This window comes from Triticum urartu, chromosome 4 (assembly GCF_003073215.2).
Source record: "Triticum urartu cultivar G1812 chromosome 4, Tu2.1, whole genome shotgun sequence".
Lineage (NCBI taxonomy): Eukaryota > Viridiplantae > Streptophyta > Magnoliopsida > Poales > Poaceae > Triticum > Triticum urartu.
The window spans coordinates 52,805,255-52,828,005 of NC_053025.1; the positions used below are offsets into that span (position 1 = coordinate 52,805,255).

The 22,751-nt window shown below is 53.6% G+C and overlaps 1 pseudogene; it reads right to left on the reverse strand.

Annotated features, from left to right (window-relative positions):
- Nucleotides 1-18,020: 18,020 nt before the first annotated feature.
- Nucleotides 18,021-22,751, reverse strand: part of LOC125554589 — a 59,220-nt pseudogene continuing 54,489 nt past the window's right edge.

Genomic DNA, 22,751 nt, shown 5'->3' on the forward strand with positions numbered 1-22,751 from the left:
ACGGCCGCCCGAGAGCAGTGGAACGACGGGACGACTATCCGCCTCCCCCTCCCCGCAAGGAGAGGCGAGTCTCCCCGCCGCCTGTTGACCATCCGACACTCGGTGTCCGCCTTGGCCGCCGAGAGGGAGTTGGGGAGAATGACGCCCGCCACCGGATCGACCGACTTCACCGGTCCCTGGCGCTGGAAGAAGAAGACGAGCTGGGTCCGCCTTGTTTCGGGCCCCGCATTCGGGACGAGCCCTTTCCCAGAGGGTTCACGCTCCCAAGAGACACGCCCAAGTATACCGGCTCCGTGAAGCCGGAAGACTGGCTAGTCGACTACTCCACGGCTGTCAGCATAGCAAACGGCAACAAGCGTGTTGCCATAAAGTACGTTCCGCTCATGCTCCAGGGCACGGCCCGGACATGGCTGAACAGCCTAAAGCCCGGCAGCATCAACAGCTGGGTCGACTTCACCGAAGCATTCGTTCGCAACTTCACCAGCACGTACAAGCGTCCTCCCAAGCCTCGCCAGCTCTCCCTATGCGTGCAAGGTCCTGATGAGTCGACTCGCGACTACCTCACGCGTTGGGCCGAGCTCCAAAACTCCTGCGAGGGCGTGCACGAGGTGCAGGCCATCGAGTACTTCACAGCCGGGTGCCGAGAAGGCACCCTCTTCAAGCACAAGCTCCTCTGCGACGAGCCAGAAACCCTCGACGAGCTACTGATCATAGCAGACAAGTACGCTACGGCCGACTCCTCCATGAAGACGGAAATTCAAATCAACACGACTGGCAAAGTAGCTCCTCAGGCTCCAAGAACTCTGGCAGCAGACGCCGGCCGGCAACAAGAGTAGGGCGACCATAAGCGCAAGGCCCCGCAGCCAGCTTCCAGCAGCCGGCAGGTCGCGACCGTCGAAGCCCAGCAGCCAGAAGAGCAGCCTCCGCCCAAGCGACAGAAAGGCGGCAAGCCGAACTGGTTGCCGGCCTTCTCCTACGAGCAGACCTTGGATGGACCTTGCAAGTTCCACAGCGGCGCGAAGCCATCAAATCACACCACCCGGAAGTGCCACTGGCTCACCAGGATCGCCAAGGGAGACGGCCTCCTGCCACCCCCGCCTGCTGGGCAGCCGCCTCCGCCCCAGCAGCCGGCAGTCAGGCCAGTCGGCGCAGTACAAGACGAGTACCCTAAAGAGCACGGAGCCTACGTGGCGTTCACCAGTGTGGCTGACGATCGACGCAGCAGGCGGCTGCAGCGACAAGAGGTGAACGCGGTAGCCTCAGAGACGCCAGAGTTCATGCACTGGTCAGAGAGGCCCATTAGCTGGAGTAGGGCTGACCACCCAGAAGTGATGCCGAGTCCGGGCTCCTACGCCTTGGTCCTGGACGCCACCTTTGCCAAGGACAAACGGGCCGCGCGTTTCTCGCGAGTTCTGATAGATGGGGGCAGCAGCATCAACATCCTGTACAAGGACACCATGGAGAAGTTAGGAATCAAGCAGAGACAGCTTCAGAATAGTCGGACTGTGTTCCATGGCATTGTTCCTGGGCTTTCCTGTTCACCAATCGGCATCCTGATTGACGTCCTCTTTGGGGACAAAGATCACTTCCGAAGAGAGTCTGTTTGGTTTGAGGTGGTGGACCTTGAGAGCCCATACCATGCGCTACTTGGCCGGCCCGCCTTGGCCAAGTTCATGGTGGTCCCCCACTACGCCTACCTCAAGATGAAGATGCCCAGTTCCAGGGGAATTCTGACTGTGGCCGGGACTATCGGAAGTCGTCCGCTTGCACGGCCGAGAGCAGTCGGCTGGCCGAGTCCCTGGTGATTGCGGCCGAGAAGCGACTCCTTGAGCGAGCTGTGGCGATGGCCGGCAAGCAGCCGGAGATATCGCCGGACCCGAAGGAGTCGGAAGCCGAAGGTTCGTTCAAGCCGGCCAAAGAGACAAAGAAGATACCCTTGGATCTAGAACACCCAGAGAGGTACGCCGTCGTAGGTTCAAACCTCGACAGCAAATAGGAAGGCGAGCTCGTCGATTTCCTTCGTGAGAATTGGGACATCTTCGCATGGTCTCCAAAAGACATGCCAAGTGTGCCGACGGAATTCGCCGAGCACAAGTTACATGTCCGATCTGATGCAAAGTCGGTCAGGCAGCCCCTGCGCCGCTTATCAGAAGAGAAGAGAAGAGTTGTCGGAGAAGAGATAGCCCGACTCCTAGCAGCCGGCTTCATTATGGAAGTTTTCTTCCCGGAGTGGCTGGCAAATCCAGTCCTGGTGCTAAAGAAGAACAAGCAATGGAGAATGTGTATTGACTACACGAGCCTCAACAAGGCATGCCCCAAGGACCCGTTTGCTCTGCCGAGAATTGATCAGGTGATAGACTCCACAGCTGGATGCGAGCTGTTGAGTTTCTTGGATGCATACTCAGGATATCACCAGATCAAGCTGAACCCGGCTGATAGATTGAACACCGCCTTCATCACGCCATTTTGAGCATTCTGCTACCTCACCATGACATTCGGCTTGAGGAATGCCGGCACCACCTTTCAGCGTTGCATGCAGAAGTGCCTCCTCAAGCAGCTCGGTAGGAACGCCCACGTTTATGTGGACGACGTGGTGGTGAAGACGGAAAAGCGAGGAACATTGCTGGAAGACCTCAAGGAGACCTTTGAGAACCTGCGCCGGTTCTAGATCAAGCTCAACCCCGAGAAGTGTGTCTTCGGAGTACCAGCCGGCCAGCTGCTAGGTTTCTTAGTCTCTGAACGCGACATAGAATGCAACCCAGTAAAAATCAAGGCCATCGAGAGAATGGAGGTACCCAGCCAACTGCTGGATGTGCAGAAGTTCACCGGCTGCTTGGCGTCCATCAGCCGATTCATCAGTCGGCTGGGCGAGAAAGCTCTCCCCTTATACCAACTCATGAAGATGACCACTTTTTTCGAGTGGAACCATAAGGCGGACGAAGCTTTCCACCAGTTGAAGAAGATGCTGACTACTCCACCCGTCCTGGCGGCTCCGACTCCCAAGGAACATATGCTCCTGTACATCGCCGCCACCAGCCGAGTAGTCAGCACAGTCATTGTAGTAGAGCGCAAGGAGGAAGGCAAGGCGCTACCTGTCCAGAGACCAGTATATTACCTGAGCGAGGTACTGTCGACCTCCAAGCAGAACTACCCCCACTACCAGAAGATGTGCTATGGCGTGCACTTTGCTGCCAAGAAATTGAAGCGTTACTTTCAAGAACATCCAATCACGGTGGTCTGCACGGCTCCACTTGCCGAGATCATCGGCAGCCGTGATGCCTCTAGTCGAGTGGCCAAGTGGGCCATAGAGCTGGCTCCTTACACCATCTACTACCAGCCCCGCACCGCTATCAAATCACAAGCACTGGCCGACTTCCTCGTCGACTGGGCCGAGACCCAGTACCTGCCTCCAGCACCTGACTCCACCCATTGGCGGATGCACTTCGACGGCTCCAAGATGCGCACCGGCTTGGGAGCCAGCATCGTCCTCACCTCTCCCAAAGGCGACAAGCTCAAATATGCACTGCAAATCCATTTTGCCGCCTCCAACAACGTGGACGAGTACGAGGCGCTCATTCACGGGCTCCGGCTTGCCAAAGAACTTGGCATCCGCCGGATCTCGTGTTATGGCGACTCGGACTTAGTGGTCCAGCAGTCGTCTGGCGACTGGGATGCCAAAGACGCAAACATGGCGAGCTACTGTTTCCTCGTGCAGCAACTCAGCGGGTATTTCGAAGGGTGCGAGTTCCTCCATGTGCCAAGAAACGACAACGACCAAGCAGACGCCTTGGCAAGAATCGGCTCTACCCGCCAAGCAATACCGTCTGGTGTCACCCTTCAACGCCTCCTCAAGCCGTCTGTCAAGCCTTCACCAGAATCAGACTCCATATTTATGCCGGCTCCTCCCAAAGACGGCGGACCCGACTCCAGAGTTCTGGCAGTCGGAACAGGGACTTTGGCGGGCGACTCCAAAGCTGCCACAGTCGAGCCCGGCCTAGGGACTGCGGTGACGGACTTGAAGATTCCAGAACTCGGCCCAAGGACCGAGCCAATCGGCCTGGGGACTTCATCAGCCCAACAAGCGGTTGTTGACTCCAGCCCGCCACCTCCCAGCCCAGCCGCCCTCGTCCAAGTCGCAGTTCTGATAGTCAACGAAATAGCAGCACCCTCATGGGCCCAGCCCATCCTCAAATTTCTGGTGAACAAAGAGCTACCAACTGATGAGACCTCAGCTCGGCAAGTACAATGCCGGGCAGCAGCCTATACCATAATCAACAGAGAGCTGGTCAGGTGCAGCGTCACTGGTGTCTACCAGTGCTGCGTAGAGCCAGAGCAAGGCCAGGAGATCCTCAAAGACATCCATCAAGGCGAATGTGGCCACCATGCGGCTTCAAGAGCACTCGTCGCCAAAGCTTTTCGGCACGGTTTGTTTTGGCCGACTGCCTTGGAAGAGGCCAAGGAGTTGGTCCAAAAATGCAAAGGGTGCCAGAAGTTCAGCTCCAAGCTGCACCAGCCGGCTTCCACGCTCAAGACCATCCCCATTGCTTGGCCTTTCGCTGTTTGGGGCCTAGACATGGTGGGACCATTCAAAACAGCACGAGGTGGTCTGACTCACCTACTTGTTGCAGTGGACAAGTTCACCAAGTGGGTGGAAGTAAAGCCAATTAAGAAACTAAACGGTCCGACTGCCGTGACCTTCATCACCGATATCACAAATCGGTACGGCATACCACACAGCATCATCACCGACAACGGCACAAATTTTGCCAAAGGCACCTTGGCCCGTTTCTGCGCAACACAGGGCAACTGACTGGACCTAGCCTCCGTCGCCCACCTGCAGTCAAACGGCCAAGTGGAGCAAGCAAACGGCCTCATTCTGTCCGGCATCAAGCCTCGGTTGATCGAGCCTCTGGAGCGCTCGGCTGGCTGCTGGCTCGGCAAGCTGCCAGCCGTCCTCTAGAGTCTGCGCATGACTCCAAACAAGTCAACCGGCTTCACGCCCTTCTTCCTCGTCTACGGTGCCAAAGCCGTCATCCCAACGGACAGAGAGTTCGACTCCCCATGAGTCACCATGTACACCGAGGAGGAAGCAGAAGAAGCACGACAAGACAGCGTCGATCTGCTGGAAGAGGGCCGGCTGTTGGCACTCAGCCGGTCCAGCATCTACCAGCAGAGCCTGCGCCGATACCACAACAGGAAGGTCAGGCCAAGATCTTTCCAAGAAGGCGACCTTGTACCCTGGCTGACCAAGCGAACAGCCGGCCAGCACAAGCTGTCGCCGCCTTGGGAAGGCCCTTTCATCATCAGCAAAGTACTAGGCAACGACTCCTACTACCTGATCGACGCTCAGAAGCCCCGAGCACGCAAGAGGGACGACTCCGGCAAGGAGACAGAGCGGCCATGGAATGCAAATCTTCTTCGAAGATTTTACAGTTGATGCAGTATGTACCACGCTACCCTTTGTATAAAGTACCAAGACTTCAGGCCCCCCGAGACGAGCTCGGGGACTGCCCTCTTTTGTCTATATGATAAAAATTATGCCTACAAGTATGTTACTCTTTGTCATGCCGCTTGGCACCGGGCTCGACAAGTCGGCCCGGGGACTTGCCGCCTTGCACTATGAAATGCTTCCTGCAGCCGGACAAGTAGTGTGTAACATCTAAGCCGTCTTCTGTCAGAAGCTGCAGCTCGCAGAGCGACTGTATGGTGGGCAGAGGTAAGGTAGAATGGGTGATCGCACGAAACATGGCTAGGGACTCAAAGCGTAAAACATAGCTCAAGACGGCTTCCAAGCCCTTCTCGCAAATTGACTCCCGGACAGTCGGATTGTCATTTTCTATCCAACTTGCTCAAACAATCTTAAAATCGGCTAAGTACTTGCTTTCCCAAAGTAGCCTAGCACTTGATCCAGCAACAGTCTGCAGAGCGGCTGTCCGATTGGCAAGGCAGGCAACTAGGAGAAAGCAGCAAAGGAAAACAGCCAAAAGAGCAATGAGCAAGAAAAGATAGACATATATATATATATAACACAGGCCCTTGGCCGAATTGTCAAGCAGAGGTTCAGAATACACCCTACGGGTGGAATTGTGCGAATTAACAAGTTCTTCAAAAGACTACTGAAGCAAATAAAACAAAAGACACAGCGGCAGCTTAGGAGGCGGCAGACGGAGTCGGGTGGGTCAGAGGAGGCGCCAGCATCAGCCGTCGGGGGCGGTCGGCCGGCTAGTATCGGCTTGATCGCCTCCGGCAGCAGTCAGATCAGTCGCACGCAGCTCGTTGCTGGAGGCGCGGTCGGGCTGAGGCGGGCCGTCTGCTCTGTCTTCTGGTGCCTCCGCCTCGCCCTCATCCTCCGCCTCGTCCTCCTCCTCAACGTTGGAGCCAATCACCTCCGCCGAGTCTTCGCCGTAGTCTGGGTTCATCCCAAACCACTCTGGCGGAACCTCCTTGCTGTCTTCGGACCGCTCGGGGACGAAGATGCTCGTGTCAGTTTACTCGGCGATCGCCGCAGCACGCTTGACGAGGGCGTCTTCCGCAGCCGCCAGCTCCGGCCGGGCCTCTGACCGAAGCGTGGCCAACCGGTCTAGATCCAGCACCGGGTAGCACGCCTTGACGAACTCCAAGGCCCGGCGCGCTCCAGCCCAGGCCAAAGAGCCCTTCTAGGCCTCGAGGCGACCAGCCGCGACCTCCAACCAGTTGGCCATTAGGCTGGGGGTGCGCGGAGCCTGCATATCCGTCCAAAGGGCAGAGATCACCTAGGCGCCGACGCGCTGAAGCCGGCGCAGCATCCGATGAGCCGGCCGGAGGCGAGCCTCAATACTCAAGATGTGCTCATCAAGAGTTCGGGGGGCATCGGCGGCGATCTCTGCGCCCTCTGCCCTCCGACTTGCATGATCGGCCTCGATGGCTTGGATAGCGGCCTGAGACTGCCCAGGGAAGAAGTCTGCAAAAGACACAAAGAAACAAAAAAGCGAGTCAAAAACCAGGAGTCGGCACGACCTAGGTCGGCGGCTCAAAGAAAGAAAACAAAGAGACTCACCATCAACGATGTCTTTGATCTCGTGGAAGCCGGAGGACAATGTCGCCTCCTTGTCAGACCAGGAAGAGTGCTCGCTCGCGAACTCGGCCAGGAGGGCGGCCTCCGTCTCCTCCGCCTCCCTCTGCGACTTTGCAAGCAGCCCCTTCTGCTCTGCCAACTGAGTGGTCAACAGATCACGCTCCGCGGCGAGCTTGCCGCACTCCTCCCCTTTGGCGAGCAGGGCAGAGTTGGCTTCGCTCAGCTGCTGTTGAAGAGCAGCGTTGGCCCCTGAAGGAAAGAAAGAAAGAAAGACAGCAGTCGTCAATAAAGTAGGTCGCCGGGGAGATCCGGCCTGGCTGCTCAGCAGTCGGCCCGAATCTCGGGGACTACAGCCCGTGGGTGCGCTAGCGCGCCCCCGCAGAGAAGAGAAAAAGGAGAAGGACTTACTCCGGCTCTCCGCCAAGTCGGCGGTCCGCTTGCCCAACTCTTCAACATTACGGTTGAAGGCGGTGACGCGGAGGTTGTGGTAGTCCTCCAACAAGCATTTCAGACAAAGTTAGTACCCCAGAAGTTCATCAAATTGGAGTTCCGGACCGCCTGCTCAGCAGCCGACCCGAAACTCGGGGACTACACCCAGTGGGTGCGCTGGCGCGCCCCCATAGAGAGGAACAAGAAAAATAAAGGCCCAAAGAAAAGACATACCCGGACGGCCGCCCGCGACGCCAGGAACGCCTTGGTGCAGCTCTGGAGGGCGTCACCCTCAGCGCGGAGCTTCGCCTGGACGTCCAGGAGCGCCCGGTTCAGTGGCCCTGTGCCGCCTCCCCGCACCCACCCAACAGGTGCGGCGCTCGTCGCCTTGGCATCTGGAGCCGTGGAGCTGGCGGTGCTGGCCTCCAGGGGGCGGGGTGCCGAAGTCACCTTCTCCAGACGACGGCGCGCTAGCGAGCCGACCTGGAGGAGTAGCCTCGCCACGGCCTCTTCTTCGGTTGGCAGCACCGGAGGGTCCGCTGGCTGCTCGCCTCGCATGCTTTCAGACGGCGGCGGAGGCGGCGGCGGAACGTTCGCGCCCGGAGTAGAGGGCTCTCCGCCTTCCCTCTCCTCGACGAGGTTCTCCCCGCCGGCTGCCCCAGTCTGCCCCGTGAACTCCGGCGGCGGCGGCGCAGAGTTCAGCGGGGTAACAAGCAAGGCCGCCTGGCGGCGTGCGGCTTCCTCAGCCTGCTGCTTCGCCGCAGCGGCGGCTTCGGCCTCCGCTAGTTTTTTCTTGGCGGAGGCCTCCGCCCTGTCGGCCTCCGCCTTCTCCAGGCGGAGGGCTTCTTCTTCATTGCGCTTCTCCTGCGCATTTCACTCCGTCGCCTCCCGGAGGTCGGCAGCGGGGTCTATCCGCCGAGTGGTGGCGGGCGTCCCCGCTGACCCCATGATGGAGGCGGCGGTGGCCCACTCAAGAGAGAGGGGAGCCCTAAAGAAAGAAGGGCGAGCAGAGACTCAGACAAAACACAAAGAAAGGATAAACTTTGAAGTCAGAATACTCACGCGGAGACCAACGGCGGATTCTTCACTTCCTTACGGAAGAGGATGGCCTTCGCGGCTGCCTCGTCCGGCCGGGTCGCCGCAGCCGAGCCCTTGGGCTTCTTCGGCCGGCTGCCAAACAAAGTCGGCGCAGCCCGGCGCTTCTTCCCGCCGCCTGGAGCGCCCGACGCGGCAGAAGAGTCCGCGCCCGGCTGGCTGGCTCCTGGCCGATGGTGAGGGGCGACTCCTCCCTCGGCGTCGTCTTCAGGCCAGTCGGCGAAGGTAGCCGAGGGCCTGAAGTCGCCTGTCGTCCCTCCTCCTCCCTCAGCGTCGTCTTCCAGAGCCGCCGCCCCCAGATCGGGGTCGTCGACGTCGCTCTCCGCTCGATCGGCGGCGTACTCATGGGTCGGCCCCGAGGTGCCAGCTGGTGGGTGAAGAAGGGGATTCTAACCAAAAAGCAGACTGATTAGAACAAGACTCGACAAGAAGAAGACAATCTAAAGAAAAGGAAGGTGACTCACCACGGGCGGGGGGGTGGCGCGGGAGTATGGCTCCTTGCCGAATCGGCAGTCCTCCGGGAGCCTGCTGTCCGAGAGGTAGTTCAGCATCAGGGCCACCTCTTCATGAGGCATGTCCTTGGTGCACCTCCGACTCGGGTCGCGGCCCCCACTCATCTGGCATATCAGGTGAGGGCGGCCTTGGAGTGGGAGAACTCGGCGCGAGACGAAGGCGGCCAGCAGGTCCGGGCCAGTCAGACCCTCCGACTGCGTCAGCACTCGGAGTCGCGTGATGGCACCAGCTCCCGCAGGCGTCAGCGACCTGGCCCGGTATGACCAATTGGGCAGTCTGCCAGCCGGCGGGCCGGCTTTGAAAGCCGGCAGATTAACCCAGTCGCCACTCGTGGCGACGTTCCTGACATAGAAGTAGGACCAATGCCACATCTTCATCGACTTCAGCAACGAGATGGAGGGGAAGTGGTTGTCGGCTCCTGTCCTTCGCACGGCGATGAAGGCGCCGCACTGAGTCGGCATGCCCGCGGCCTGGGTGCCGAGCTTGGAGAAGAAGAACTCCCCCCAGAGCTCGAGGGTGGGGAGGACTCCAAGGAAGCCCTCGCACAGAGCAACGAAGGCGGACAGCAGCACCACCATGTTGGGGGTGAGGTGGTGCGGCTGGAGTCCGTAAAACTCCATGAACGACCAGAAGAAGCTGCTCGCCGGCAGCCCCAGCCCGCGCAGGCAGTGGGAGCGGAAGATGACCCGCTCGCCCTCCCGCGGGGCGGGGGAAATCTCCCCCTCCGGCGCGAGACGCACCTGCACGCGATCCTCACCGGGAAGCCGACGGGTCCGGTGGAGGAACTCGATATGGTCTTCGTGGACCTCGGAGCCGTCTCAGGTGCCGGAGCGCACTGGGGGAGGCGCGGACGCGGAGGAAGAGCTCATCGTGAAGCTGTCGCCGCGGCGTTCGCCGGAGCTTGGGCGTGCGGCAAGGCGAAGAAGAGAAGAGGAAGCAGGAGAGCGAGGAGCTGCGAGGAGGAAGAAGCGAGGGGTAGTGGGAAGGAGGGGCGCGCATGCCCCCCTTTTCCCCCTACTTATAGTCCTATGGGCTACGAAGCCGAGGGGGCGGACGTGGGGATTTACTGCGCCCGCAGCCCCATGACCCCCACGATCCACGTAAAGTTACTGCGCGCAGTAACTTCACGGGAATCCCAACCGCCTGCCAGGGCCGCAGCGGATCCGCTCGGGCGCTGAGGCGCGGTAGTGGCGGGCCCCGCCTATGGGCCTGTCCCGTCACGCGCGTGGAATGGCAGAATGGCCTGGCCACGTGCCCTCGTGTGACAGGCCAGGAGTGGGCGGCGGCCTGGAAGCTTAGCTAGCACGCCACTTGAAATCCCGCCGCGATGTTCGAACTACTGAGCAAGTCAGAATTGAGTGAGTCCGAGTTGGGAGAGTCCGACTCCTTCTAGTCAGCCCGGCGGAAGTCAATCAAGACCATGTGTTGCGCCCGGAAAGAGAAACTGCTGAGGCTTCTCGGCCGATCGTCCGCGGCGCCTCACCAGCTTCGGGGACTACTGTCGGAGTAATGGGCCACGGGTAGGCCAACCCGAGCCCCACGACCTTTCAAGACATCGGGGCAGGTTGCGCCCCTCAAGACCACAGGGCGAAGAGCCGCCTCCTGGGGAGTCTACGGCAAGGCGGCCGACTGCCCGCTCACGGCCGAGTCACAGGGACGACTTCCGGAGAAGCCGGCTTTGGGGAGTCGGCCGGCGACTCCAACAAACTGTGACCTCATCGAGGGAGACGGGGCAGGGGCGTGGCTACAATAAAGCCCACTCCCCGCCCCTTACCAGGGGCAGGCATGGCTACAGCGCGCCGTACTTGGGAAGATCTCCCCCGTGACGTGGCACTGTTGCCCAGCCGGCCCTGACATCAGCACCATTGTACCTGGTCCTGTGCCCACGACGGCTTGTCTGTACGGCCTGGAGGCAGCAGGGCCCACCAGCCAGCGAGACCTCGGGAAACGGCGGGAGCACCGCCAGTCGGACCCAACGGAGTCGGCCCGGGGGAGTCGGCCGAGCCCTCCCCCGGGCCCACGCGCCATTAATCAAGAAGAGATGGGGAGTGGCCACAGTGATCGCCCGCCAGGCGGCAGGGCTGTTGCCACGACCCCATGACCAAGCTTGCATCATCAGGAGCACGGCTACAGTAATTAGCAGCCGGCAAGACCCGCCCGCGAGGGACGCGGCCTGTCGGCTCCGTACCAGACCAGTCGGCGGGGCCCACCAGTCGGCGGGCCCCAGCAGCCGGCGGAGAAGTCGGAGGTCGGAGACACTGACGGCTGGGCCCGCGCGCAGTCACATTACCATTGTACCCCTGGGGGGTAGGCCTATATAAACCCCCAGGGCACCCATGCAAAGGGTTGGATCCCAGTAGTTCTATACTTCACCAGATAGAGGGAGAGAGCTAGCCTGGCCCTCTCCTACCACCATACATAGCTCAAGGAGCAACCGTGTAAGCGCTTGACCATAGTGATCATGCGGAGACCCCGTAGAGCAGCAGTAGGGGTATTATCTCCCCAGAGAACCCTCAAGCTGGGTAAGATTCGCCGGCGTGCATGTCTTCGCCTCATCCCGTTTCCAGGCACCGGCGACATTCTACTCGCCCCCACCATGATAAGCCATTTGTTGGCATATGTCGCACCAAACCCCCGACACTTGTGTTCCTACAGACCTAAAGTACAAGCCATGCTACTATCTTCCTCTAGACAAGCATCATTTCTGAACCTTTGGTGACATGAAAAGTTCGACAGAAAGCTTAATAAATGGAATTTCATTGTACCTATTTTTTATAACTTGCCAAACCTCAACGGATAGGGATCATAGAACCGCAGTCCAATTATACCAAACATACATCTGTATAACCATTTATTTCATTGACTAAAAATCTGCAAAATAATTCAGCAAAACATGCATTCTTGCTCATGCAACTTAGTCTGGCGGCCATATATAGAGTTAATTGCTTAAAATATTTATAGAACCTTATTCGACGAATACCGACATCTTGAGCCAATTAAATCACATATGACAATACTATGATGAAATCGATTCGTATGTAACCTATCAATGAGTGAAGGTAACACTAGTAGAAAACAGGGCTATGGTCCAGGCCGGCTCAGCCCATTAGTCCCGGTTCAATCTAGAACCGGGACCAATGTGGGCATTGGTCCCGGTTGGTGAGCCCAGGGGGCCGGCCGGGCCACGTGGGCCATTGGTCCTGGTTCGTCTGGACCTTTTGGTCCCGGTTGGTGGGACGAACCGGGACCAATGGGCCTCGCTCCTGGCCCACCACCATTGGTCCCGGTTGGTGGCTTGAACCGGGACCAAAGGCTTCCCTTTAGTCCCGGTTCATGTCATCAACCGGACCAATGAGGTGCCTATATATACCCCCTCGCGCAAGAGCAGAGCTCAGTGCTCTGTTTTTTCTGGCCGAGGGGGAGAGGGCTTTGTGGTGCTCTAGCTCACCTCCTATGCACATGAGGTGTTCGATGGAATGCCCGAGCCACACTACTTAAGCTTTCTCCTCTCGAAGCTCGACCTCCAAGCTCCATTTTCCTCGAGATTTGTCTAGATTTAGCGGTCCGTCACGCCCCGTCCCCGACTTCACCGCCGTCGATCACCCGCGCCGATCTCATCACCGACACACCACCGTGGTGAGCCTCTTGTTCTTATCTTCTTTCTGAAAGGAAAAATATTCTTACTTGTATGTTTAGATAGATACTTGTATCATTTTCTTACATTTATTATTGCATCTTATATAGTGCGATGGTTTTGGTATCCGCCCCCGTCGGCCCTCGTCCTGTCTATGATTCGGATTTGGTATGTATATTATCTTTATAACTATTGGTTCATTTATTGTTTATGAAAATTATGCCGACCAACGTGACATAGATTTTATTTATCTAGGATGTATGTGAATCGGATATGCCAACCGACCCTATTGTCAAGAGGTTAAATTTAGTTGAAGAAGAAAACAATTTGTTGAAGGAAAAAATAAAAAAAATTGAGGAGGAGAAGATGATATTGGAGTTGCATGTTGCGGATGTCGTCGATGATCACAAGATCAAGATGGATGCAATGTGCTTGAAGATTAGAAAGATTAGAAAATATGCCATTCATACCGAGGCTTGGTATCATTATGCCGTTGGATCAATTGTTACCTTGGTTGCGATTATGATCGCATTTGTTTTCGCATTGAAATGTTTTACATAGTTTCAATGTATGGTTTAATTAATTAGATGCTCTGGAGAGCTATATGTTGTTAGATGAGAACTATGTATGCACTTTGGTTTTAATGTGATGATGAACTTCTATTAATTTGGACGCTTAATTATATATAATGCACGTAGATGAACCGGCAATGGATGTACGGTGACAGACACACCCGAGAGTACATTAAGGGCGTGCATGAGTTTCTCGATGCGACTGAGGCAAACAAGCAGAATGGTTTTATGTGTTGTCCATGCACTGAATGTGGGAATACGAGGTCTTACTCTAACCGGAAAATCCTTCACTCCCACCTGCTTTACAAGGGTTTCATGCCACACTATAATGTTTGGATGAGGCATGGAGAAATAGGGGTTATGATGGAAGACGGCGAAGAAGAAGAGTACGATGACAACTATGTGCCCCCTGAATACGGTGATGCTGCAACGGGGGGAGCTGGTGAAGATCAAGAGGAACCAGACGATGTGCCCAATGATGCTCCCACGGGTGAAGCTGCTGAAGATCAAGAGGAACCAGACGATGTGCCCGATGATGATGATCTCCGCCGGGTCATTGTCGATGCAAGGACGCAATGCATTAGTCAAAAGGAGAAGCTGAAGTTCGATCGCATGTTAGAGGATCACAAAAAAGGGTTATACCCCAATTGCGAAGATGGCAACACAAAGCTCGGTACCGTACTGGAATTGCTGCAGTGGAAGGCAGAGAATGCTGTGGCTGACAAAGGATTTGAGAAGCTACTGAAAATATTGAAGAAGAAGCTTCCAAAGGATAACGAATTGCCCGACAGTACATACGCAGCAAAGAAGGTCGTATGCCTTCTAGGATTGGAGGTGGAGAAGATACATGCATGCCCTAATGACTACATCCTCTACCGCGGTGCATACAAGGATCTGAACGCATGCCCGGTATGCGGTGCGTTGCGGTATAAGATCAGACGAGATGACCTTGGTGATGTTGACGGCGAGCCCCTCAGGAAGAGGGTTCCTGCGAAGGTGATGTGGTATGCTCCTATAATACCACGGTTGAAACGTCTGTTCAGAAACGAAGAGCATGCCAAGTTGATGCGATGGCACAGTGAGAACCGAAAGAAAGATGGGAAGTTGAGAGCACCCGCTGACGGGTCGCAGTGGAGAAAAATCAAGAGAAAGTACTGGGATGAGTTTGCAAAGGACCCAAGGAATGTATGGTTTGCTTTAAGCGCGGATGGCATTAATCCTTTCGGGGAGTAGAGCAGCAATCACAGCACCTGGCCCGTGACTCTATGTATGTATAACCTTCCTCCTTGGATGTGCATGAAGCGGAAGTTCATTATGATGCCAGTTCTCATCCAAGGCCCTAAGCAACCCGGCAACGAAATTGATGTGTACCTAAGGCCATTCGTTGAAGAACTTTTACAGATGTGGAATGGAAACGGTGTACGTACGTGGGATGAGCACAGACAGGAGGAATTTAACCTTAAGGCGTTGCTGTTCGTGACCATCAACGATTGGCCCGCTCTCAGTAACCTTTCAGGACAGACAAACAAAGGATACCACGCATGCACGCACTGTTTAGATGACACTGAAAGTATATACCTGGACAAATGCAGGAAGAATGTGTACCTGGGCCATCGTCGATTTCTTCCGACCAACCATCAATGTCGAAAGAAAGGCAAGCATTTCAAAGGCGAGGCAGATCACCGGAAGAAGCCTGCCATGCGCACCGGTGATCACGTGCTTGCTATGGTCAATGATTTACACTACGTAATCTTTGGAAAGGGTCCCGGTGGACTAGCTGTTCCGAATGACGCTGAGGGACACGCACCCATGTGGAAGAAGAAATCTATATTTTGGGACCTACCCTACTGGAAAGACCTAGAGGTCCGCTCCTCAATCGACGTGATGCACGTGACGAAGAACCTTTGCGTGAACCTGCTAGGCTTCTTGGGCGTGTATGGGAAGACAAAAGATACACCCGAGGCACGAGAGGACCTGCAACGTTTGCACGAAAAAGACGACATGCCTCCGAAGCAGTATAAAGGTCCTGCATGCTACGCTCTTACGAAAGAAGAGAAAGAAATCTTCTTTGAATGCCTGCTCAGTATGAAGGTCATGACTGGCTTCTCGTCGAATATAAAGGGAATAATAAATATGCCAGAGAAGAAGTTTCAGAACCTAAAGTCTCATGACGGCCACGTGATTATGACGCAACTGCTTCCGGTTGCATTTAGGGGGCTTCTACCGGAAAACGCCCGATTAGCCATTGTGAAGCTATGTGCATTCCTCAATGCAATCTCTCAGAAGGTGATCGATCCAGAAATCGTACCAAGGCTAAGGAGTGATGTGGCGCGATGTCTTGTCAGTTTTGAGCTGGTTTTCCCACCATCCTTCTTCAATATCATGATGCACGTCCTAGTTCATCTAGTCGACGAGATTGTCATCCTGGGGCCCGTATTTCTACACAATATGTTCCCCTTTGAGAGGTTCATGGGAGTCCTAAAGAAATATGTCCGTAACCACGCTAGGCCAGAAGGAAGCATCTCCATGGGCCATCAAACAGAGGATGTTATCGGGTTTTGTGTTGACTTCATTCCTGGCCTTAACAAGATAGGTCTCCCTAAATCGCGGTATGAGGGGAGACTGACTGGAAAAGGCACTCTTGGAAGAGACTCAATAATATGCAGGGACAGATATTCTTGGTCTCAAGCACACTACACAGTTCTACAGAACTCTACCTTGGTGACCCCGTATGTCGATGAACACAAGAACAGTCTGCGCTCCAAACACCCGGAGCAGTGCGACGACTGGATTACATGTGAACACATCAGGACTTTCAGCAGTTGGTTGGAAACACGTCTCAGAGGTGACAACACTGTTTGTGATGAGTTGTACTTGTTGTCCAGGGGACCATCTTTGACTGTATTGACTTACAAAGGATACGCGATAAATGGGAATACATTTTACACGATCGCCCAAGATCAAAAGAGCACCAACCAAAACAGCGGTGTCCGCTTTGATGCAGCAACCGAGAGCGGAAAGGACACATATTATGGTTACATAGTGGACATATGGGAACTTGACTACGGACCTGATTTTAAGGTCCCTTTGTTTAAGTGCAAATGGGTCAATCTGTTACGCGGCGGGGTACAGGTAGACTCACAGTACGGAATGACAACAGTGGATCTGAAAAATCTTGGGTACACTGATGAACCGTTTGTCCTAGCCAATGATGTGGCACAGGTTATCTATGTGAAGGACATGTCTACCAAACCGAGAAAAAGAAAAGATAAGGAAGCGAATACATCATACGATGAGCCAAAGCGCAACATAGTTCTTTCAGGAAAAAGGGACATCCTGGGAGTGGACGGCAAGACAGACATGTCTGAAGATTATGAAAAGTTTCATGAAATTCCTCCCTTCAATGTCAAGGCTGACCCAAGCATCCTGATAAACAATGAAGATTATCCATAGTTACGGCGCAATAAGCAAATGACACAAGCAAAGAAAAAGTGAAGACTTTCTCCCGCAACTATTATGATGATACCATGCCAAATTTGTAACAGACGAACATGCTACCATTGTCCGTTTTGTACATGCACATGCTATGTGGGTGAAATTATGATACCATCCCAACTTTCAACTTTTTCAGAGTTCATTTGAAATGCTTTCATGTCTTATGGTTCGAAACTTTGATACTTCGAAAGTGATTGTCCATTTTGTACACGAAGTGCATCAAGTTTTTGTCATAACCCCCTCTACTTTTTGGAACATGCTATGTGGGTGAAATGATGATACCATGCCAACTTTCAACCTTTTCAGAGTTCATTTTGAAATGCTTTCCAATTTCAGAGTCATTTAGCTCAAATAATGAATTAATAGCAAACAGAATGAACTACAAAACTTTTATGAAAATAAAAACAATCAATTAAAATATTATGTTATGATCAACTAAAATAAAACTATAATATTCTTCAATAGCAAAAAGAATATAATTTTTGTGACCTAAAATCAAACTATAAGTATTTAATTGTAAGTATAAATAAAAAATAAATAGCAAAGAAGAAAAAAAATTCTATTTTTATAGTAAAGTTATTCATAAACTAGTGATTCACACAAATTTTTAAAAATTCAAATTTAAGCTATTCAAATTTAAACTATTCAAAATTTAAGTAGAAATAAAAAATAAAAAACCAAAAAAATGTAGAAATAAACAAGAAAACACCAAAAAAAATGCCACCTACTGGGCCTCCACGGCCTGAATACGACTAGAAACCCTACATGGGCCAGGATTCAGGCCTGCAGAGGCCCAATAGGCCCATAGGCAGTAACAAGTTTAGGCCCGAAAGCCTGCATTAGAGAGGAGCTCGAATGGGGAGGCACAGCAGCGCTTATAAACCAGTGTCGGCGCCCTTCAGCTAGCGATGTGGGACTAAACTTTTGGGCGCGGGGCAGCAAAGGCCATTGGTCCCGGTTGGTGGCACCAACCGGGACTAAAGGGGGCGTTGGTCATGGTTCGTGGCACCAACCGTGACCAATGCCCCCCTTTAGTCCCGGTTGGTGCCACCAACCGGGACCAATGGCCTTCGCTTCCCGCACTTTGGGCTGCCGAAAATTGGCCTTTGGTCCCGGTTGGTGGCACCAACCGGGACTAAAGGGGTGCATTAGTCCCGGTTGGTGCCACGAACCGGGACCAAAGGCCTGGCTATATATACAACACTTGTCAAAATTTTCATTCAGTTCCTCAACTCCCCGCCGCCAATGCCACCCTCTGCCCCGACGCCCTGCTCCTCGTCGTCGTTGCCCTGTCGCCGCCCGCGCCCCGCGTCGCCCCGACGCCGTCGCCGCCGCCCTCGACGCCATCTGCCCCGACGCCCTGCTCCTCGTCGTCGTCGCACGCGCCCGTCATCGTCACCCCGTCGCCGCCCGCACCCCGCGTCGCCCCGACGCCGTCGCTGCCCCGCGCCGCCCCGACGCCGTCGCCGCCGCCCTGGACGCCATCTGCCCCGACGCCGGCGCCGCTCCCCTCTGTGAGCACCTGCCGCCATGCCCCTCTGCCCTGCCGGCGCCACCATGTTTTTTTTCATATGTTGCAATATGTTTTTTTATTTTTATTAGTTTAGTTTTTTTGTTCATATGTGATGTATATGTGTATGTGGCTATAATGTATATGTGTATGTGATGTATGTGGCTAGAATTTGCTAAATATATATGATTTTTTTTAGGTTATTTTCATTTGTAGAATTTTTTTATGTATCTAGGAATATTTTTGTTCATAGATGATAGATGATCAAATGATGAGAGAGGCGGGGAAGAAGGGGAAGAAGAGGGAGAAGAAGAGGAAGAAGAATAAAAAGAGGAGAAGAAGTTCTTCTCCTCTATTCTTTCTTCTCTTCTTTTTTCTTCTTCTTCTTCCTCTTCTTTTTTTATCGAGAACGAGGGTCGTCGAGGGGTCGAGGGGGGGGGACGGCGAACATTCATGAGAGAGGCGGGGAAGAGGGAGAAGAAGAGGAGAGGAAGAAGAGGAAAAAAAGAAGAGGAAGAAGAAGAATAAAAAGAGGAGAAGAAAGAATAGATGAGAATAACTTCTTCTCCTCTTTTTATTCTTATTCTTCCTATTATTTTTTTTATCGGGAACGAGGGCATGTCGAGAGTGTCGTCGAGCGGTCGAGGGTCGGGAAACTAGGGCTTACCCGAAGAAGGAGAAGAAGAGAAGAGGAAGAAGAGGAGAAAAAAAAGAAAAGGAAAAAAGAGGAAGAAGAAGAAAAAAAAGTGGAGAAGAAGAAGGAATAGAGGAGAAGACTTTGTCAGTTATTCTTCTCCTCTAGCTATTCCTTTCTTCTTCTCCTCTTTTTTCTTCTTCTTCTTCTTCTTAATTTTTAACGGGGGTTCGAGGGTTCGAGGGGTCGAGGATCGCTGAGGGGTCGAGAGAGGTTTCCTAGTGTCAAAGTATTGAAGAAATTCATGCCTTCATCATTAGCCGGAAGTAACCAGGGCATGTTGGTACGAAGTTCTGCAAAGTTGTTCTAGAATGGAGTCCCGGATAGAATAATCCGCCTTTTGGTACGAATTCAGCAAAGCCCTTCCAAATAGCGATATTCGGAAGGCTCTTTCTGAACTTTGTACCAAAAAGCGAATTATCCTATATGGGACTCCGTTCCAGAACAACTTTGAAGAGCTTCGTACCATCATGCACATGTTACTTTCGCCTAATGATGAAGACATAGTTTTGTTGAATCCTTTGACACTAGGCAACCTCCCGACCCCTCGGCGATCCTCTCGAACATGAGAGGAAGAAGAGGGTCGTCTAGGGGTCGAGGGTTCCAGGGTCGTCGAGGGTTCGAGGGGTCGAGGATCGCCGAGAGGTCGAGAGAGGTTTCCTAGTGTCAAAGTATTGAAGAAATCCATGCCTTCATCATTAGCCGGAAGTAACCAGGGCATGTTGGTACGAAGTTCTGCAAAGTTGTTCTGGAATGGAGTCCCAGATAGAATAATCCGCCTTTTGGTACGAATTCAGCAAAGGCCTTCCAAATAGCGATATTCGGAAGGCTCTTTCTGAACTTTGTACCAAAAAGCGAATTATCCTATCTGGGACTCCGTTCCAGAACAACTTTGAAGAGCTTCGTACCATCATGCACATGTTACTTTCGCCTAATGATAAAGACATGGTTTTGTTGAATCCTTTGACACTAGGCAACCTCCCGACCCCTCGGCGATCCTCTCGAACATGAGAGGAAGAAGAGGGTCATCTAGGGGTCGAGGGTTCGAGGGTCATCGAGGGTTCGAGGGGTCGAGGATCGCCGAGGGGTCGAGAGAGGTTTCCTAGTGTCAAAGTATTGAAGAAATCCATGCCTTCATCATTAGCCAGAAGTAACCAGGGCATGTTGGTACGAAGTTCTGCAAAGTTGTTCTGGAATGGAGTCCCGGATAGAATAATCCGCCTTTTGGTACGAATTCAGCGATGGCCTTCCAAATAGCGATATTCAGAAGACTCTTTCAGAACTTTGTACCAAAAAGCGAATTATCCTATCTGAGACTCCGTTCCAGAACAACTTTGAAGAGCTTCGTACCATCATGCACATGTTACTTTCGCCTAATGATGAAGACATGGTTTTGTTGAATCCTTTGACACTAGGCAACCTCCCGACCCCTCGGCGATCCTCTCGAACATGAGAGGAAGAAGAGGGTCGTCTAGGGGTCGAGGGTTCTTCTCCTCTATTCTTTCTTCTCCTCTTTTTTTTCTTCTTCTTCCTCTTTTTTTATCGGGAACGAGGGTCGTCGAGGGACATAGATGTAGTGTCATCGTTGTCGATATATACCCCCTCCCGATAGCTTACTATGATTAGGTAGCTAGATCTACGTTTGGCACTAATATATCCATCTGTCATGTTTGAATAATAATTGCCATGTTGTAAATATTTGTAGAAACTATGGACACCGCCCTAGACGAAGCAAAAGAAGCGTTGTTGAGGGACATAATCGCAGAAGGAAGTGATGCCATCTCGTTGTTTCTCAACGAAACCGATGGTCTGGAAGGAGAGGGTGAACAAGCTGGCTACGGTGACCTAATGCCGGGGCAAGAAGAAGAACATGAGGACGGCTCCGGTGACCCAATGCTGGTGCAAGAAGGAGACCGTGATGACGGCTCCGGTGACCGAACCGAGTCCGGCCAGGTATATATATTAGTTAAGCCTATGCTGACTAGCTGATTGATGCATTCATTGTTTTGGTATGTACACATATTAATTAAGTCTTTGTTCTTTTTTCTAGCCCTCCGGATCGAGCACAACTTCGGTAAAGAGACGAGGTCCGAAGAAAAAGTTGAGCTCGGATGAAAAGTTAACCTATTGAACCCCTCCGGACAAAGAGCGCATTTGTTGCTCAGTGCGGGGTTCTGGTTAGGGACAAGATCCCGATAAGCATCCAGCAATGGTTTAAGCCGGCTACAGAAGACCCTGAGGTCTCTTATGTCAATGATATGCAGAAAAATGATCTTTGGACTAAGCTGAAGTCAAATTTCACCCTACCGCCCGAGGATAATCCAGAGAACCCAGTTAAAGAGAAATTAATCAAGTCTTTTGCTCTGAAGAGGATGGCAGAACTATTCAGGAGGTGGAAGAAAGAGCTGAATAAGTTTGTCGAAAATAATGAGACACCAGAATTCAAGGGCAGATATGAGAAGATCAGAGATCACTGGCCCGCATTTGTGGCCCACAAGACATCGGAAAAGAGTCAGAAGATGTCGGCGACAAACAAGCAAAATGCTGCGAAGAAGAAGCTTCACCATCACACGGGGTCAGGTGGCTACCTCGTAGCCCGGCCAAAGTTGTCCAAGACTGAGAATGATCTGGTTCATAAAGGGATCGAACCGGAGACAATTAACTGGCTAGACCGTTGCCGGACTTGGTTCTTCGGGGCTGGCGGAACCCTGGACCCTGTAACAGGGAAGTGCATTTGGACGAACGATCAAATGGACATACCAGTCAGTAAGCTTAAGCAGTATATCGAAGCAGCGCAGGAAGGGACGTTCTTTCCAGACAGAGAGAACGACGAGCTCACAATGGCCCTCGGGAATCCTGAGCACCCTGGACGGACACGAGGCACGCCGGGCTCCATTCCGTGGAAGGTTGGGTTTCCGGACGCAGGCGGTTACAAATCCCATGAGAGGTGGAAAAAAGTGCAGCAGACCCAAATGCAGGCGCTGCAAGCAAGGGTAGACGCGATAGAGGAACGAGAAGCAAATCGCAGCAAACGTACTGCCGAAGCCTCCCCCGAAGCTACCCCGCCATCTCAGCGCAGAAGCAGCGTGGCTTCCACCGAGCTGCTTCAGCCGGAGCATGCCTTGACGGCTCCTGCCAGCTATCCCGTGGATGCTATAACGGAGTCTCAAAATTGCCACCTTATGACGCAATGGATGAATTTGAAGGTCAAGGCAGCTGTTGGCTCTGTTTATCCTACTGAACCCGGCGCAACTTTTCACTGCCGGCCGATTCCAGAAAGATATGCTAGGGTGATGGTGGATGAGATAACGGAGGGATTTGAGGACCTCCAGCTTGACCACCCTACTGGTGAAGGGGAGACTCGGCTGGGGTCTGCTCTGAAGACTCCATGCCTATGGCGGAAGGAGCTCATCAACCTTCCAAACTGGACGCCACCGCCTCCTCCTCCTCCTCCGGCGAGTCAGGGCACTCCGCCTCCACCGCCTCCTCCTCCGGCAAGTGACGATCAGGGCCCTCGGCCGGCTCCTTCTCCGGCGCGTGGCGGCACTCTGCCTCCTTCTCCGCCTGCGCCGACGTGCCCGGATAGCCAGCCTCCTCCTTCTCCGCCTCGTCAGCAAGGGCGGAAGAGACCTGCCGCCGCTCCAGATGCTCCGGCGTGTCGTAGTCCTTCTCCTCCGCCTCTTAAGCAAGTAAAGAAGACAACTGCTACGTCTGCTCGGTCGGCGTCTAGCAGTACAACCAGAGGCGGGAGGACA